The sequence below is a fragment of the Hyaena hyaena genome, unplaced genomic scaffold, assembly GCF_003009895.1.
Source record: "Hyaena hyaena isolate Hyena2069 unplaced genomic scaffold, ASM300989v1 scaffold_680, whole genome shotgun sequence".
NCBI classification, from domain to species: Eukaryota; Metazoa; Chordata; class Mammalia; order Carnivora; family Hyaenidae; genus Hyaena; species Hyaena hyaena.
In genome coordinates this window covers 131,541-144,238 of record NW_024081312.1, presented here as the reverse complement: position 1 = coordinate 144,238, position 12,698 = coordinate 131,541, and positions in this window count along the sequence as shown.

Here is a 12,698-nt window from a genome sequence, read left to right as displayed (position 1 = left end):
TCTTGCCTTTAATCAATGTGTTGGCATTCTGCTGTGCTGGGTTGGTCTTAAGCCCTGTGGGGCATGTGATAGATAGGGCTTACTTGAATGGGACTGCCCTTCTTGCTCTACCCAGGGCCCCTCATCAATCCTCACTACTGGTAACTGGTATGTGGAAGGCAGGGTAGTGATCAACATTAAAAAAGGTCATGTTCTAGCAGTGCAGTGATTAAGGCTTAATTCAAGAGAAGACATGGTTGGAATATGCGTTGTTCTATGTTAATGCTCTAAATTCTATAAATAAACGCTATAAACTTCTAAATGATAAATTTAACATGACCATAAAACAGAATGTTTTCATTTTCTTGCATCCTCTGTGTAAGACCTGCATTTGTGGTTATCATCAACAAAGCACATTAACAACATTTGAGAGTCATTGGAAACCATTATTCAAGGACAGTACAATGGGTGTTGCCGTGAGATGAGTGATGATGTAATCAGAATTCAATAAATGGCATTAGGAAACTGCAGAGGCCAGAAGATCTATACTGTTTCAATTTTAAAAGGTACCAAAGAGCCATATCATTGTGAATAATAATAGTGTTGCTACCTTTTCCTTGCAGTGGGATATATGAAATTAGCCAAGAATGGTATCTTTGACAATAAATAACACAAAGAAGTGGATCCTGGAAACTAGGAAAAGTTTTCATGTCCATTGATTGGACAATAAACATCCGTGTTGGTTCCTTTTTCCTGCTCTAAATTTTTGTCCAAAAACCACTATACCTCACATGAGCCCATGATTTTTGTAATCACTTTTATAATCACATTCTTGCTATTGATGGCTTCCACCCTGCACACCCCCAAATATTTTCCCGGAGCCTTGTATACCCTAGAGGGAGTACTGGACAGAAGATAGTGTTAAGAAAGCTTCTACCTTTATATCTGTTTTCCATTCCAGAGATTCCCAACTGGAATCTCTTGGCCCCAACTTCCAAATCTTCAGACAAAAGCTCAAGCTGTTTTAACTTGGTCCAATCAGCCACGTCAAGTGGTTAAGAGCATGGTATAATGTACAACCCTGACTGCTAGGATGAAAAGAGAAAAGGATAGCACCCAGAGGAAAAAAAATGCAGTTGGTTCTTGTGTTAGTTTTCTAGTACTATATAACAAATGATCACAAACCTAGCAGCTTAAAGCAACATATTTTATTATCTCTCAGTATCTGATGGTCAGAGGTCTGAGCATAGCTTATTGTCTGCCTAGCATATCACCGGACAACAATTAAGTTATCCACTGGGGTGACAATTCCATCTGAGGCTCCAAATCATCCTCCAAGCTCATATAGGCTGTTGACAGAATTCAGTTCCTTGCAACTACGAAGTTTCATTTTCTTGCCAGATGTCAGCCAGGGCCAGCTCCAAGAGACTGTCCTTAGGTCCTGATCATATGACCCTCTTCTTATGACATGGAGTTAACTTCTCCAAAGCCTGCAAGAGAATTTTTCTACAGTCTACTCCTGCTGCTGCTGCTATCACCATTACTTTTATTATTAGTACCACACAACTACCACTATTATAGTCTTATATAACGTAATGAAATTATAGGAGAAATGAATCCATCACTTTTCCGTAATGGGACCAGATCAAAAGAGTGGCATCCCATCATATTCACAGGTCCTGTCCACACTAAAAGGGAGGGCATAATACATGTACACCAGGAGGAAGAATCTTGGGAGCCATCTTAAAATTCTGCCTTCCATCTCTCTGAAGTAGGCAAACGCTCCATGAGATGGCCATTACAGTTGCCTCTAAAGGCACTGAGAGGGGCGCCTGGGTGGCTTAGTCGGTTAAGCGTCCGACTTTCACTTAGGTCATGATCTCGCGGTTTGTGGGTTCGAGCCCTACGTCGGGCTCTGTGCTGACTGCCAGCTCAGAGCCTGGAGCCTATTTCAGAGTCGGTATCCCCCTCTCTCTCTGACCCTCCCCTGCTCACGCTGTCTCTCTCTCTCTCTCTCCTAGAAATAAACAATAATAATAAAAAATAATAAAGGCACTGAGAAATATTTAAACTGACTACCCTCCTTGTTCTCAACATTCTTTTGAGAACAATACAGTTTAGGGGTGTCTGGCTGGCTCAGTTAAGCATCTGACTTCAGCTCAGGTCATGATCCTGTCGTTTGTGGGTTTGAGCCCTGCATTGGGCTCTGTGCTGACAGCTCAGAGCCAAGAAGATGCTTTGGATTCTGTTTCTCCCTCTCTTTCTCTGTCCCTCCCCAATCACACTCTGTATCTCTCTCTCTCAAAAATAAATAAACATTAAAAACTTAAAAAAAAAATTAAAACAGAACAACATAGTTTAAGGGGCATCTGGGTGGCTCAGTCAGTTGAGCATCCAACTTTTGATTTTGGTTCGGGCCATGATCTCCTGGTGTTTGAGATAGAGCTCCATGCTGGTCTCTGTGCTGACAGGACAGAACCTTCCTTGGATTCTCTCTTCCTCATTCTCTACTCCTCCCCTACTCATACTTTCGCTGTTTCCCAAAATAAATAAACTTAAAAAAAAAACAACAACATAGTTTACAATAGTGCTTAAGATGTGTATGAATATTCATAGACATTCAAGTCTCATGTACCCCAAATATATATATATCTGGGAATATTTTGTCACACATTTCTTTTGCTATAATTCAGGGACAAGAAATTATTAAACATTGTTTACTTGGTACACTTACAGTTTGATATTCTTAGAAATTCAGTGGGTTAAATGATATGAGTATATATATACACACATACACTTCACATATCGCCTACACCTTAAATTCTCCTTTCGTTCTGTACAAACCATTAATAGGGAATTTTTGCCAGCTGATGTTTCAGAGTTCTTTATAAATTAATTATTGTATTTACTAGCCATGTGGGAGTGGAGAAGTCTAATTAGGTCAAGGAGGCTGGCCCTGCTGGAGACTGAAAGGCAAAGCATGTATAAGGTGTCACTTGCAAATCTAATGCAGTGCTTCCTTGAACACATATGTTAGAAAAGGGAACAATACTGAAATTACATTCATATTTATGGGAAAATCACATCATAATTAGAACAAAAGTTTATTGAAATTTGCCACCAATCTACAGCAAAGACAAAATAGTTTAGCTGACATGGAACTTCACAAGTATCCCATGCCACAGGAGAAATGAGATGCTTGATGCTAATAGCACTTTCATTCACTCATTCACTCACTCAACAGGACCGGGCTAGATACTATAGCTACAAAAAGGATAATATCCCAGCCTGGAGCTCACAGAATGCTGGTGAAAATGGATGTGTAAAGAAATAGGGAAAAAATGTCGTAAGTATAGGATAGTCATAATCAGAGAATGTTGTGGGCATTCCTAGATGGAACAACTCGCCTACTTCACAGGTAGAGAAGGAAAAGCCATCCAAGTTAGTTCATCACAAGTCACAGAAACCAAATTTGGTAAAACTTTATCCTTCAGTGCTAGCACCAGAGATAGGCAAGCCGGTCACATGGGTCATAAAATTTTAGCGGGCACTGTCATGGTTGCTGGGTCTGGATATGTCACCAGAGAGTGAGTGCCTCCTTAAATTTGGTGGTAGGCACCTATTCCCTTCAGTCTTGGTCCTGTTTTTTTCTTTGGTCTTATTCTTAGTCAACACTCCCCCCCCCCCCTGCCCCATTTCCTTTCCAGTGAAAAACAGTTGAGAAACTCATTCACACTGATTAAATAACTAAAAGCAATTTAAAGTACACATGCTTTCAAAGAGTTTTCAGTTTGTCAGAAATCATCAAACCCTTAATCCATGGCTCAAAATCTCAAATGTTTGCAGGGCCAGGAAGTAGCAGGAATGAATGAAGCAGGCCTGCGTAAGATGCCAGGCAATGAGGGAGATCATGATGGGCTGTTCGAAGACCTTCAAATTCAACCTAAAATATATATACTGTTTTGGCCAAACCAAAAGCACCTGCTGGATTATTAGATCAGTTGTGTAGCTGTTTGTATCTCCTGCCAAAGTTTAAATAAATTTAGTTGCTATGTTAGAATTTCTCTAGGCAAATGGTGTAAGGACCTAACGAGAATTGGATGGAAAAATAACTACTTAGGGGGGCTTTCCTTCCCTAATTAAACTTACCTTGTGAGGCCTTATTAAACACTTCTTTGGCTTTCTTTCCCACAGACCCCACAATTTAGCCTAGTTATTCCCACTCTCTGCTGTCACAACTTATTGTCTTACCTGTATTTCATGAGCCACGAGATATAGCTGGAAAGTTTTTCACAGCTAGAAACTAGAGAGAAATAGATAACATTTAGGAAAAAGGAAAGTTACCATATCACTAGAGCTCTTAAGAGTCTCTTGTCTAGACAGAAGTGTATGGTAGATAAGAGTAGTCAAAGTTTATATATACCCAGGGTACTTTCCTTTTACCAGGAAACTGCAGGTGTTTCTGAGGGGACTGTCAATCATGATGCCCCTCTTAACTCCAGCACAGTTTGGGATCTTGTCCCAGGCTGTCCAATCAGAATACCCAGTCCCTTGAAAGGGAGGAAGTAGTAAAGCAGCCAGACTGTGATCCATTCACTTCCTTTATCAGAGGGACACCACCTGGGGAAAGGGAGGAAGAGAAGTGATGTGGTCTAATTCCTTGTCAACTGGACTTCAGGTAAATAGAATAATGATTTTAGACAGGAGGAGGAGGCCTTTCATACAGAATGCCCTTAGCAGGATCTCCCTTGGTAAAAACTGCTTACAGTAAATAAACCTGGAATCTATTGATTTATGGGACATAGCTTCCCAGGCAAATTTCATATAAGCTCCACAACTCTTGGAGGTATAAAATGAAGATGCTTCATAAATAATATGCTTCCCATTCTGTGAGGTAATCTACAAAACCTCACACAGAAACGTCACCTATTGCTCTGGGCGGGTGGATAGACAGGGCTTTGTAAAAATGTTCCAGACCTTTCTCTGTTTTGTCTTTGTCTCTTGATTTCATGTATCCTTGAAATTTTTAGTAAAGATTGATGCTGGGAAGAATCTGATTGTTGTGAGACTGATTTGACAATCCAATTCTGTGTGTTAGCTCAACTGGCCATGGTAATTGGTTGAAAAATGAATGATCCGGGGTGCTTGGGTGGCTCAGTCGGTTGGGCATCTGACTTTGGCTCAGGTCATGATCTCACAGTTCGTGGGTTCAACTCCTGCGTTGGACTCTGTGCTGACAGAGCCTGTTCTGACAGCTCAAAGCCTGGAGCCTGTTTCAAATTCTGTGTCTCCCTCTTTCTCTGACCCTCCCCTTTTCACTCTGTCTCTCTCTCTCTTTCTCAGAAATAAATAAAAAACGTTAAAAAATATTTTGAAAAAAGAAAGAATGAATATAGTAAATCTGGGAAAGACCAATCAGAATATTCCCTAGGATTCATTTAGGAATTCATTTTGGAGAGAAAAGTTCTCTCTCTATTGGAGTTCCTAAGCTGGTAAGTGTAGATGTGAGACACACCATACAGAGAGAGCTCACCCACAAAATCAAGTCAGGCTGACACACTAAGAGCTGATGGATGGAGAGAATTAAAGAGAGAGAGGAGTAGTAAGGGATAGGAAAAGAGAGTGAATTCTAACAATAGCATTTGAACCTCTGAATTTTGTTCTGTCTGAAGTCCTGTCTATCCCCTGGACCTCCTACATAAGCCAAGTCAATACATTTTTCTTTTGCTTAAGCTAGATTGTACTAGGTTTACGCCACTTGCAACCAAGAATTCTAACTAATATTCCAGCTGGAATTTGGTATGGAGCAGACTAGGAGGAAGACTTGAGGGTTCAGGAACAGATGAGTCTTCCAGGAAAGAGTAGTTCTCAGAGATAAAAATCAGATGAGAAACAAAATATATAATGAAACTATTGAGAACTTCCACCCCTGGTTCACATATAAACATAATTGAGGGACTAAATAAGATTGCAACTATTATAACAATATTTTTAACCACTTAATCCTAAGCAGTATGGAGGCACACTCTTCTGCCTTCCCTTTCTTTTCCCAGCTGCTCACTGTGACCTCCTCCGGGGGTATATGACCAAGTAAGACTGTTTTGCAGCTTCAGCTCTGGCTTAGGAAGGAAGCTCCATTTTAGAAATTGTCCCTTTATGTTGTAACTACCTATTTGTTTTGTATATTCCCAGTTCCTCACAGATAGGAGATAACTCTTATTTATTTCCTCAACCTCAGCACCTGGAACACAGTTAGTGCTAAATATTTGTAGAACAAATGAAGAGAGGGGTCTTATTTTTGCCATCATTGAAACTATGCACAGGCCTGACCAAGGGGAAATTGCACGGGCTTGATTCTTTCCCACTCCCTACCTAATGTGTATAATTATATTACTTGGAATGCAACAAACTGTTAGCTTGTGCTGAATACTATCATAGTTAAGGCATGTTGCTAACATTTGCAGTGAGCAAGGAGTGACTACTCTAAATTGTTTTGCAGTTTAGAGTAGTGGTTAACATCATAGGCTTTTGGAACTAGAATTCCTGCTCTGGTGCCTGCGAGCTTTGTAACTAGGTCAACGTGCTTTGTCTCAGTTTCCTCATCTGCCTAATAGGAATAAAAATACATCACATGGTTGTTGTCAATATTAAATAAGTACTATGTTTTAAACTGTGGAGAAAGACTGTCTAGCACATAGTAAGTCCCATGTATTTGCTGTGATTATTCTTATTGTTGTTCCCCAAGCCTCACTTTTATAATGGTAAAATGGGGGTAAATTTCAAATAAGATAATGCATATAAAATGCTCAACAGTAAATGCACAACACAGAGCAAGTATTAATAGCTATTATTAGGATATAGTTACTTTAATTGAAAGTTAGCATTTGTAACACATGTTACCAGTTTTCAAAAACAAAACAGTAATGGGACTCGTTTAACATTAAAGTGTACACACACAGTCTTAAGTAGTTTAATATTAGGGTAAATGATATAGGCATGGAAACCAGTCTGTCTGGGTTCAGATCTTAGCTCTACTGCATATTACTTGTGTGATCTTGGACAAGTTACTTAACTTCTCTGAGTCGCCTCTAATAGAATGAGATTAATGACAGTATCTGCTTGATAATGTAGTTCTGAGGATTAATTGAGGCAATGCCTCTAAAGTAATAAACACAATGCCAGGAAAATAGCAAGCAGGCAATAAACATTAGCTCTTATTATTGCTCTGAGCCTTGACCACTTTCAGTGGTAAAAATGAGGCTGTAAGTGTCTACCTCATCAGAGTGGTATGTGGATAAAATGTGATAGTGCCAGTGAAAATGTTTAGTAAATAGGAGATATTTAATAAATGCCACTTTTCTTTCCAATTTTTATGATTCAGGAGACAACTCAGAACTTTACAATGCCTTAAGGTTATCAGTATAAATATCGATTGGATTTATACGTGTGTGGTTATAGGACAGGAAGGATTAGTTAAAATTTGATCAGTGACACATACTAAATGTTGTTTATTGAATAAATACCATTCAGACCATTCAGTCGGCTTATTAGCTGTTCTTTCTTATTAAAGAAGATTGTGCCAGAAATACCCCATTTTTGTATATTTGTTTGATTCAGGTCACAGATAAATGGCGATTTGCTCTATTCAGAGAAGGATAGAAAAGGAGGCTGGTATTTCAAGTTTCTTACAGAGAACACGGTGCACAATCTGCTAGAACTGAAGGAGAATGTTATTAATCAAAAGGTGTACAAGGAGGCAAAGGACTTCATTATGCTGTTTTGCTCCCACAACTTGCACCTGGAGCTTTTTAATGACTGTGCCCTTTGGAGACAGGTGGCACTCTGCAAAGTGTAAAACTCTCTAAACCTCTTCTTGTCTCAAACTGACACGTCTTCATGGCACTGTGAATAATCAATCTCAGCCTTAAATGATGTGAAAGGCTTTGGTAGGACTATAATTAGTGGCAACTATTTTTTTTCTTGGTCTTTAAGAGTACACATGGCTAGAACAAGGGAAAGAATGTCAAGAAACAGCTGGAAAAAAGAAATCATGTATTCACTGAAAAAGGCAAGCCTGAAATATAGGATGATATTGTGTACTGGGTGAACAAGTACAGTAGATGGCAGTTTAGTAACACCCAATATCAGTTTGTCATGTTTAGAAGTCATATTTTTTAAGAATACTTAGAAAAATATGCATCTTATGTTTTATATATTTATTGTCATCTTTTCTGGGAAAAGTTCTGTGCGTGATCTCTTTTGGCTTAGAGAAAGAGAATTGTTATAAACTTGTCAAATAGCACAGAATATAAAAGGGACATTGGGGTGCTCTGGGATTTTTACACCACATTTTATTCGCATCTCATTCATTTTGAAGCATGTAAAGATTTTTTTTTATTTGAAGCACTAAAAACGCTTGGGAATTACTCTCAAGTAAAATATTAGCACAACCAACAATTGATTGATGTGAAAACTTGGATGTAATTTTAGCATTTCATGGATGGTTCTTTAATTGTTGGTTAAAATATTTAGTAAACTAAGAGAGGTGTGGAAAGGGAGCAGAGACAGAGAAGATACTAGGAAAAGAAGGTAAAATTTCCAAGAATTTTTGAATGTGAAAAGGAGAAGAAATAAGAACCCAACCTTTCCTGAGTACAGTTCAAGATTGTATCACTTGTCTGTCACACAGAATTCACCAAAAGTTCAGGCATTAAAAAAATTCTGATCCCAGAATGGAAAGCTGACAGTTCTTCCTACAACAGAATCAGACCATTACACACGCTCTGTTGGTTTAATTGAGCATACATTATATCCTTCAGCAAGAAATCTTCTGCCATGGTACCCTATTTTCTTGGGCACCAGGGCTTGACACATTTCTCACACAACTAAGCAGTTGAGAGTGATACAATTTTGACGTGAAATGTGCTTATACTTTGAAAGCCATTAAACAAGACTTGTTTGCTTATAATTTTCTAATAAAGGGCCTTCTGTGGAAAGCAGTCTTAAAAACACATCATAACATTGTAAGTGTGTAGGTCTTGCAACATTTGTCTAATTTTCTAGTGACAGACACAGAGTAATAAGATTTCCCTAACAGATGCTTAGTGCTGGGTACTCACATGTCACTCAAGCTGACAAGGTTTTAGGAAAAAACACTTTCATCACCATGTTACCATTTTGAAAAATGAACTGCACATAATTGCACATAATTCAGTTTTGCTTAATTGAAAAGTATAAACTTCACAAAACATAATTCATTAAAGTTAATATGACAGAATTAATTGGAAATATACCCCAAACAACCCACTAGATCCTATTCTACAAATTTGTCTGTCCCAGACAAGATTCTAATCGTACATGTCTGGAGAAAAGCACTGGCTTAGTTTACAATAGGATCATAGAATTTTGAAGTTGGGAGAGAGACTGTGAGATCATGTTTCAAATTAATGACTACTTTTAAGGATATATATGTATGTATCCCTGAAATATTTTAATGTAATTAACATTCAAATAATAAACAGCAAGCACCATTCAAATAATACATAGCAAGCAGGTTGTGAATGAAAGAAACATCATTTCTTCTTTCATTCATTCATTCATTCATTCTCTCAACAGATATTTATTGAGTATCTCATAAAACTGCTGTGTTCCAGGAATTATGTTAGAGACTGGTAATGTAAGGATAAATATTTCACTATTTCTGCCTCTGAGCAGAGTATAGCTGGGAAGATAGACAAATTAATAACTATATTACAGTGTGATAAAGGCTATGATAGGTATACAGTTGTGTGGGAAAACAGATGAGGGAGCAATCTGTATCACCTGAGGGTTTTTCAAAGACAATAGACAGGAAATCACATTTGAGCTGGAGCAGGAATTCTCAGAGGAGAAGTGGAAGCTGAGGATCTAAGAAAGGAAATAGGCAGGAAGGCAGAAGAGTATGTTTGGAGAGTGAGTGTGTGATATGTACGGAATGGTGGGAAGTGATAGTCAGACTTAGAAAGTTAATTAAGGGAAAGTGCAAATATCAGAATCTGAAGAATTTGGCATTTCTTTTGTAGGAAATAGGGAACAGTTGAAAAAAATGTGAAAGTGAAAATAGGGATATGGTCTGATTTATATTTTTAAAAAGCTATTGACTAGGTTTGTAATAGATATGTTGAAGTATGTTTTGGGGTTATTCTTGGACAGTGGGCAATGGGCAAAAGTGTATATTAAGATATTTGTTTTAGGAATTGACTCAACTCAGGGGTCACTTGGGTGGCTCAGTCAGTTAGGCTTTCAACTCTTGATTTTGGCCCATTGATCTCACAGTCATGGGACTGAGTCTCACAGCAGGCTCCATGCTCATGGAGCCTGCTTAAGATTCAAGATTCTCTCTCTCTCTCTCTCTCTCTCACACACACACACACACACACTCTCTCTCTCTCTCCCTGCTTGTTCTCTCTCTCATACAAAAAGAAAGAAAAAGAGAAAGAAAGAAATAAAAGAAGGGAGGGGGAAAAAAGGGGGAAAAAGAAAGGGGGAAAGAGAGAAAGAAAGAAATTGATTGAACCTGATGGTCAGATGCTTGGGAGAGGCCGGTGCTACGGGAAAGGGAAAAGTGGATGACTTCAGGAAGTATAGTTGGCAGGATTAGTTTTGAGGATTTGGACAGGCACTTATTTAATCCTCTCCACAAGCTTTTGAGGACTATAACAGAAGAGAAAAAATGAAGTTTTGAAAAGTTAACTAATTTGACAAGGTTACCATGTAGGTAGTAACTTATGGAGACCAGATTCGAGCAATTTCTGTGTGACTAATTCCAGAAGCCAACTTCTTAACCATCATGCTGACTATTTCTTTCTGGACTGATTGAGTGGGCAATGATACCATATACTGGGCTGGGAAATACAAGAGAAAAGTTGTGAATGGAAGATAATCAGTTTGACCTTTAACATCTTGAGTTTGAAAGACCAGACAGTGGAGATATTCCCAAAAGGATTGGAAATAACAATCCTGAAGCTCATTAAAGATGTGGAGTCAGAAAGTTTAGATTTGGGAGATATCAGTGACTAAGAGTGTAAGAGCGACTTGATGGCCCAAGGAGTAGGCAAAGGGAAGAGGACTGAGCAGAAAGCTTACAATGGCAGTGGAACGAAGAGTCGGGGGAAGGAGACTGAGAAGGAGCACTCAAATGGCTTAAGGGGAAACCAGCATAATACATCTTCCGCATAAGTCTGTGAAATGAAGACTTAACTTTTTTTCTTTGAGTATACATTGGGCAGAAGGTTGGACCATTGTCTTCTTAATTGTCCGTTATTGCATAAGAGCATCCTTACAATGGAAAAACTCACTCATAGTCTCTTCTTTTCTGAAGTTCACAATCTCTTCTGATTCAGGGTCACCATCTTCTATTCCACACAAACTCCCATCATCATACTAGACCACAAATCCCCATCTTTGATGATGATGGACGTGCCCACTCTCACCTCAATTCCTAGACTGTGCTTGAGCCAACTTTATCTCTAATATGTTTCCATATTGTTCCAGGGACTGCTCTGCTTGTAAAATATTTAACCATGAAATTCCAATGACTGAACATAGGATCTTCCTCTTTTTTTCCCACTAACTCAATTCGGATTCAACTTAGTTCATATCACTTATTGAGTATCTATCATATGTTGTGTGCTAGGATTTAGGATATATATCTATATCTATATATATGTCTATATCTTTCTCGCTATCTCTGTCTGTATTTAGATCTGTAGCTGTCTCTATAGATCTTATCCTGAGACTTTGCTAGTAATCTCAAAAATTTCACTAAATAGGAAGGGAGCAGATATGTAAACATTTTTTTGCAATCTGGGTGCAATAACTAAAAAGATAGAAGTGTATTATAGGAACAGTAGCATGTATGATGATAAGTTTGAGCGGTTGCACTGGAGTTAGGAATGAAAGATATTACTTATCAAAAATTGCATAACTATACCCCTAAACTTAGAGACTTAAAACGGCTGTGATTTATTATTTCTCACAATTCTGTGGGTTGACCGGAATCCACCTACATTCAACTTGTGGTTGGGGTTGGTAGGAAAAGCCAAGAAGATTTTACTCACACTACGGGGTATAGGTGCTATAGGCCAGTTCTCACTTCCTGTGGCCTTTCTCTCCACATGATATACTCAGACACAATAGCCCAGACTTCTTTAGGGCATGGTAGTTGGGTTACACTGGAACTGGCACAGTGTCAATTCTATAGCATTCTATTGGCTTGCTCAGAATCAAAGGTCTTTTTGTGGGAGTAATGGATAAGTGTTATAGGGATGGGATAAAAATTCAGCAGGGATTTTTTTTTTAACAGACAAATTACCACAGGAGACTTTAAAAATGAAAAGATGCTTGAGATGAGCCTCAAAGGCTGAGAAGTTCCTCAGGTTAATGGAGGTTTAGAAGAAGAGGAGCTTTTCAGGAAGAATAGCAGTAACATGAAGGCAGGAAGCAACATAATCATTTGGTTTGCCAGGATATGTGGAATGCCTGTGGGCATTTGTGGGAAGGAATGAGAAACGCAAGCAAGATTATGGAAAGCCTTGTTATAAGAAGTCAATTGAAATTTATCTTTCAGATAAAGGCTGCAGAATACCCTTAAAGACGATTTATGTAGGGGAGCAGCTGCTTTTTACTCTCATTGATTCTTCTACTTTGTGGGCTTTGTGTGTTCTTGATCAATAAGCTTT